We start from the raw sequence: 7,949 nt of genomic DNA, 5'->3' as shown, positions 1-7,949 counted from the left end.
AACAATTCATCCAAGCTTTAGCTTTATCTCTGAAAAAGTTAATCATGCAAACGAGTAACATTATCATAAACTCCACCATGCTTATAAGTGTCGTAACTTTAGAGAAAAATTTCTTTTTTTTGTGTTGGGGTCATCCAACATTATTCTCCCAAGCTGGCTTGAGTTTTGAATCGTTTGGATTATGGCTGGCTTTATCACGTGCTAGTTTTCTTGCACGATTGGCCTCACTATGCTTGGATGTGCCCCATAAAGAGAAGGTTGGGAATAATCCATCATGGATCTAGGTGCATGCCTCTCAATGTTGCGCTCTCTGTCATGCCTCTTGGCTTCTCTATTTTGTCTTTCATATCTTTCATTTTGCCTTGGTTCTACCAATCTTTCCATCTAAAGCTTTTGTTGCTTCTTTCTTCTCCGAAAGTTTCTCGATTTCTGTATCAAAAGATTCAAGCTGCAAGTCAATGGATCGTGGCATGCAATGGAAAAATATGCGATATGAAAGGGTATTAGCTTCAAGAAAATCAAATCAAGCTAAATAAAATGACAAAATAAAATTTGCGATATAATGGTTCTCAGCAGCGGCGCTAAAAATTTGATCGAGCTTTTCTTCCACTGTAAAATCTCCATTAAAATAAGTTTTTGGTTGAATAAATTACAAGTGCACGAATCAATTTATATATANGACTGTCACTATCAATGTGTATTCAATTTCATATGTCTATGTAAATTATAAATTCATGGACTATGTTACTTTTTCCTATTGCAAAATCTTCTATCGAATTCAATCATAATATAAAAATGTCATAGAAGTTAGCTACACTTCAATGATTCAAATGCAAACAATAACGTAATCAACCATGAAGAAAAAGTTGAGAATTAAATTAATTGAAAAAATATTTTGGGGTATGATATCCTAAATCCCAACAAATATGAAATTTAGTGTAGGACCGAATACTTACCGCTTTACCAAAAGTTATAGCTGGTGGTAATGGTGCAACTCAAATCTTTTAAACCGCACAGCAGCTCAAATACCATGGTTCGATCGCTCTACCAAGCATGGACAATTATTGCACCCAACAATCTCCCTCCCAATAATTGCACTCATTGCAGTCAATGGGAATCGAACTCGTGACCTTGGCTCTGATACCAATTGTATTACCGAGTGCTTACCGCTTTACCAAAAGCTATAGCCGGTGGTAATTGTGCAACTCAAATCTTTTAAACCGCACAGCAGCTCAAGCACCACGGTTCGATCGCTCTACCAAATAGGGACAATTATTGCACCCAACATTTAGCTACTCAACGTCATCACAAAAATATCAAAACAATGTTTGAACAACATCTTTAAACTAAAAATACTCAAAGAAATGAAGAAATGAGAAAACGCAGCGTGAAAATCTCGAGTTCTTCCTGCCTCCTCGACTTCAGACGTTTTTCTTCCTTGTGTTGGCTAAAGAATGTGTAGTCTCATGATTAATTTAGTGTATTAGGGCTATCATAAGATATAGATGCAGTCATGAGTCCTCAAAAGTTGAAACAAATAGAACATATTCTTCTTTCCTTATCAAGTCGCGCTAGGACAGTCAGAAAATATCACCCTAGGAAGGTCGCCAACAACCGCCTTAACATGCCGTTTATTGTTCTGCTTTCTCGATCTTCATGCATTTATGCTAGGAAGGTTGAAAAACACCACCCTAATACGATATCATTTGTCCTACTTCATCAATTCTCATCATTTTCCATCTTTTTCACCTACAATTCAAACCGACGCACATGATAAGTCACCATAGGCATGAATTAGAAACAAAATGGAGAAAACGTGGACTCAACACACAAATTTATGCAAACATCAACTAAAATCAACCTAATTATAAAATATGCAACTACGACCCTTATCACTTCTCACACTCATAATAGATGACAACTATATTTGAGTAGCTTCTAAAATCCTATATGTGACCCGATTGTTAGATTATTTCGTAAAATGTGATGTTATTGAGCTAATGTATATATTTCATAAATACTTATAAAAAATATATATTATATATTGACAAAAACTATGAAATAAGTAAGAAAAATTGAAAAAGAGTGGGAGTGGGATTTGGTGGCGAAGGATTGCTACTTTAATGAAAGCCCTCGAATTGTCTCTCTGGATCTTACCCGAATCTCTCTCTATATAAAAGTCGCACACACGTGTCCGTACATCTTTTACTTTATTTTACATTTTTTTTACCTATTTTTTCCAAAAAGAATGTTTTCAAAAAGTCTCGCTAATTAATTTTACGAGGTAGTTTTCAACTCAATTCAATTTATGAAAACTATTATATTTTATGTTAAAAAAATATAATTTTTTCATTTTAAATATGAATCGAGTTGATCTGTCTCACAGATATAGATCTATTAAACAGTCTCACGGAAATCCTATTTATGTTTTTATTATTTTTTTCATTTTAAATATAGATTAGATTTATCGGTCTCACATAAATAAATCCTTAAGACTGTTTCACAAAAAACTTATTTATGTTTTTATCAGCCAATTTGAATATATATGTTTATCAAATTCAATTACATTAAAAGATTTACAAATGAGTTCAGAATGTTTAATGAATTAAAACTCTTCTATTTTAATGATATATATTTTCCTTTTTAGGATTTTCTTATAAGTACCGATACATATAATTTATAAGAGAAGAAATAATTTATTTTTTATTATTTATTTACGATACATCATTATCTAAAATATACCGTCTATACTTACCAAACATATATTTGATAAAATATGTCTTAAAAATACATTTAAGTAAATTTATAACTCATCTTGATATCTCAGGAATGGACCCATCAAGATCAGGCCCAAACTCCTGGCTCATCCCTAATACAGGTAGAAGGCCCATTACAGGCATATGTATTCTCCTATAAATACCAAGTTCGAGTGTCTAACTCAATTAATCAGTCTCTGACTTGAGCATCGGAGGGGCTACGCTGAGACACCCTCCTGGCCCCCTTCTAGCGGTCTTATTCGTGATTTCAGGCTTAGGGCAATTTCGAAACCTGCGTCTAGACTAGTGACACTTGCTGGAATCGGACCCTAAATTTTCCGTGAGTATCACATCTATAGCAACCATATATCATGAATTTTTAAAAAAAAAATTAAAATTGATGGATATTTTTTTATCTTTATCAAGAATTTTTAAATTTTAAATAATAATGTGACTCATACACAAAAATGTTTTTTTTAATCATAAAAGTCATAAATTTTTAAAAAATAAAAGTTAACAAAAAAGTTGTATCTATACTTGCATCATGTATGAAGAGATGCTAGTAAACAAGTAAATTGATTCCTTTATTTTTCCAAAAAAAAATATAATAAAATCAAAACTTGAAAATAATTCTTATAAAAAAATTATACTAACCTAATTACCGCATTATATAAAAATTAAATTGATCTTTTGTAAGATGGTCTCACATATCTATATCCGTGAGATTGGTCAGCCTGATCTATATATATCGTGAAATGTAATATTTTTGATATAAATAATAATAATTTTTTCATGAGTTGGGTCTCAGATATCTGTCTCATAAATTAATTTTTTTAAAAGATTTCACAAAAGTTTTTGCAACAAAAAAATTAGTGGTATTTTTAAATATGAGGACATAATCACTTTTTGGTAACAGATTATAACTGAGTGGTTATGTATTCAATATTAATAAAATTTACCTATAGGATAATCATCTTCTTGATAATGTATTCTCTCTATCGACCATATAAAAATTTGAATGGAAACATCACGAGTCTTTGACTCCTGGAATAAAAGGAATATTTTTTTATATCAAAAATATTATTTTTTATTGTAAATATGAGTAGAGTTGACTCGTTTCATGAATAAAGATATGTGAGATCGTCTCACAATAGATCTGTTGTTAAACATTATAAAAACTTCGTTCGAACCATTTTTCACCGCGCTAACGTTGAATAATAAAATATCAAAATAAAAAAATCAATAGTAAAAAAAAATTAATCGACAGCTTGACTTATAAACATTTTCTTCGTCCAAACACTCAATTAACTTTAAATATATTTCCAAAAAAATAAAAAATTTGGAAAACTTTGACATAAATTATAGAGTAGGTCTCTTGTGAGACGATCTCACGAATTTTTATCTGTGAGACCGGTCAACCCTACCGATATTCACAATAACAAGTAATACTCTTAGCATAAAAAAATAATATTTTTCATGGTTCACAATAAAAAGTAATACTCTTAGCATAAAAAGTAATACTTTTTCATGGATGACCCAAATAAGATATATGTCTCACAAAATACAACCCGTGAAACCGTCTCACACAAGTTTTTACCTAAATTATATTCAACATGTAAGTTCCATCACATCATCTTGGAATCCAAAAGTGTGTGGGAAATAGAGATAAAGTGTGTGAAAAATCCCTCTTTCAAAAATAAATTTTATAGAATTAGCTATAATATGAACAAACAAATCAAATTTATTAAAATATTTTTTATAATAAATTTTAATTTAAAAACAATCATAATGGACATATTTAACTCTTACTTAAAGGTCTATCAACAAGTTAATTTCAAAAATAATTAAAATAATATATTGGATTAATATTAAAATAATTGACGTTTCACTTGTAGCTTGTATAGATACTACAATCACAAATTTAGTTCAATTAATTTTATCAACATGTTATAAGATTATGTCGATTCTTTCGATTATTCAATATATTTAATTAGTTTTGATTTTAACTAATTTTTTGCTCGCCTTTTATGTACAATTAAATTAAAATTTACATTTAAATCAATTATATATTTAAAAATTATGTAGAACCGAGTGCTTGCGGCCACTTTACAAAAAGCTATAACTGGTGATAATAATAAGACTCAAATATTTTAAACTGTATAGCAGCCCAAGCATCATGGCTAGATCGTTTTACTCAGCATGGACAATTATTACACCTCAACAATTCATCTCCCAATAATTGCACTCTTTACAATAAATGTGAATCAAATACATGATATTGACTCTAATAATAATTACAAAACCGAACGTTTGCTGCTCTAACTTCTTTGGCAAAAACTTGTGTGAGACGGTCTCACGAGTCGTATTTTGTGAGACAGATCTCTTATTTGAGTCATCCATGAAAAAGTATTACTTTTTATGCTAAGAATATTACTTTTTATTGTGAATATCGGTAGGATTGACTCGTCTCACAAGTAAATATTCGTGAGACCGTCTCACAAAAGACCTACTCAACGTCTTTATTATATATCAATATATTTATCTCCCTATGTTTTTCAATAATCACTATAATTTTGTCATACATTAATTTTCATTCATTTATTCATATATTACTTCATTACATGACATCAAATTAACATTAAAATTTATATCTAAATATGTTAATTTTTTTTTTTTTACATTTTAAATGCTTCGGATGGGTTCGCTTCCCATTTGCCGACAGGGATGTGTTGGGAACCAATCCAGCTCGAATCAACTTCTTGTGCCTCATCCTAACATCACTTTAATTTTTGGTAGCCCACTCTTACTTTGATATTTTTGAAATTATTGAATTTTGATTTTTAAATATTTTTAAGCTCAAATTGTATATTATTAAAATTATTCATTTTTCGAATGTTAAACCACTACACTTAATATTTAATAAACGAATAATTTTTTGAAGTTCTATAATTATTAATTAAAATGTGTTTTTTATGGATATTTGAATAAAATTTTGTAGATTGATATCGAAAAATGTTGATATCAATAACCGCCTCTTACTCGAAAAAAAGATATTGAAATGTAATGTGTAATTACTGCACGATTTAAAAGATTTGTGCTGTAACAATGTTTTTGATGTATCAAACTCATCGTTACATATTTCGATTCCATGAATTACATGATTATATAATTATTGAGAAAGAATTATTGCGGAATAATAATTACTCTTGCTAGTGACCCAAACATATCTTGGAATGTCATATGATTTAATATATTTGAGTTTTGTGTGAGACGGTCTCACGGGTTGTATTTTGTGAGACGGATCTCTTATTTGGGTCATCCATGAAAAAATATTACTTTTTATGCTAAGAGTATCATTTTTTATTGTCAATATCGGTAGGGTTGACCCGTCTCACAGATAAAGATTCGTGAGACCGTCTCATAAGAGACCTACTCTTGAGTTAAATTGTTGTCATGTCTAAATATGGTATTTGTTGAACCGAAAAACATTTTATCATATAAAATTGATTTATCATTACAATTTTTTTTAATAATCAACTCAGCATAATAAAAATTAAAAAAAAATGTCAAAGTATTATAAAAAGGTAAATTGTGTGAAAATAAGGTAATCATATAAAGTTTGCTAAAAGTATATAAGATGAAAAAAAATTTCTTTTTTAAAAGTAAGCAAGTGATGCATCAACTTTACTCACGCTTTTAATTTCTTGCATTCTATCTTTGTTTTATAATTATCTATACTATATTATATATCATCAGAATTTTCAAGATTTAATACATTTATAACAATGAAAATAGAAATATATTTTTTTTATTCCTTAATTAATAATAGAGAGGGACCAAGAATATATTTCCATTATTGCAAGATAGGTAGGACATGAACTCAAGTAATTTGTGTCCTTCAAGATGAAGATTTTTCATTGATTTTTTTATGACCAATTATTGACTAGAATTCATGAAGAGATAAATTATTGGAAGGTTACAGTATATATGTTGTAAAGTTATAATATGGTGAAAAATTAAATTTGAATCTTATTTGAGCATGATTTTTTTAATATATTTTTATTTTTATTTTCAAATTTTAATATATTTTACCTTTATACTTATTAGAAATTTGAAAATTAATTTTCAAAATGTAAAAGTAAGTAAAATAAAAAAAATAAACAACATTAAATTTTAAAGATTATGTATTTGATATATCTGAGTTTGCTAAAAAGGTTTTTTCACTATTTTGGGATGACAAAAACTTGTGTGAGACGGTTTCACGGGTCGTATTTTGTGAGACAGATCTCTTATTTGGGTCATCCATGAAAAATATTACTTTTTATACTCAAAGTATTACTTTTTATTGTGAATAACGATAGGTTAACTCGTCTGACAAATAAATATTCGTGAGACCGTCTCACAAGAGACATACTCTTTTGGGACAAATAAAATAGACAGTACGATTATGTAAACCAAACACCATTACGATTTATCGAACTTTGGGACATTTTTCATGGGTGTGATCATACCGTGCATTTCAGTTAAGAGATGTTTTATCACAAATCTATTTTCATGAGACTTATCGACTCGATCCATATTTACAATAGAAATTAATAATTTTTACATAAAAAGTAATAATTTTTATTGATCATGACAGATTGGAAACTCGTCTAAAAAAATTGATCTGTATAATGATATTTTATTCTTGTTCAAATTGGTTTGGTTATAGTTTTGGTTTTTGGATTTGGATGGCTGCAATTGCCAATTAGGTTATACGATTCCACAAATCTAATTCGGTCCAATCTCATATAGTACAAAATAGGTCAAATTTTATCATCACGCGATCCGGAATCGGTCCGGTAACATCCTAATTTTTTTTTTTAATTTAATATAATAGTGACTTTTTTTTGCCTTTGACACACACACACACAGAGAGACAAAAATATAACCTACGTTAGTTGTCATTATGGGGTTTTGTGAGGGCTTAATGGCTGACAGTTAACATACTCTCCATCCTTGCCCAGAAATGACTGAAATAATTATAATTAAATTAGATGTTTCCCAAAGAACAATAAACCTACGGCTATCCGAGCTAGAGTCGNTTTTAAAAAGTCAAAAGAGTTGCGTACATAAAAACGATTTCTTGAATTTAATATAAATATAGTACATCGAATTATTAATTAATAAGAAACAAAAAAATGGAGATTCCCA

The sequence above is a fragment of the Primulina huaijiensis genome, chromosome 2, assembly GCF_012295235.1.
Source record: "Primulina huaijiensis isolate GDHJ02 chromosome 2, ASM1229523v2, whole genome shotgun sequence".
Taxonomy (NCBI): domain Eukaryota; kingdom Viridiplantae; phylum Streptophyta; class Magnoliopsida; order Lamiales; family Gesneriaceae; genus Primulina; species Primulina huaijiensis.
The sequence above is the reverse complement of the archived record's forward strand: the minus strand, read 5'-3'. Positions refer to the sequence as shown.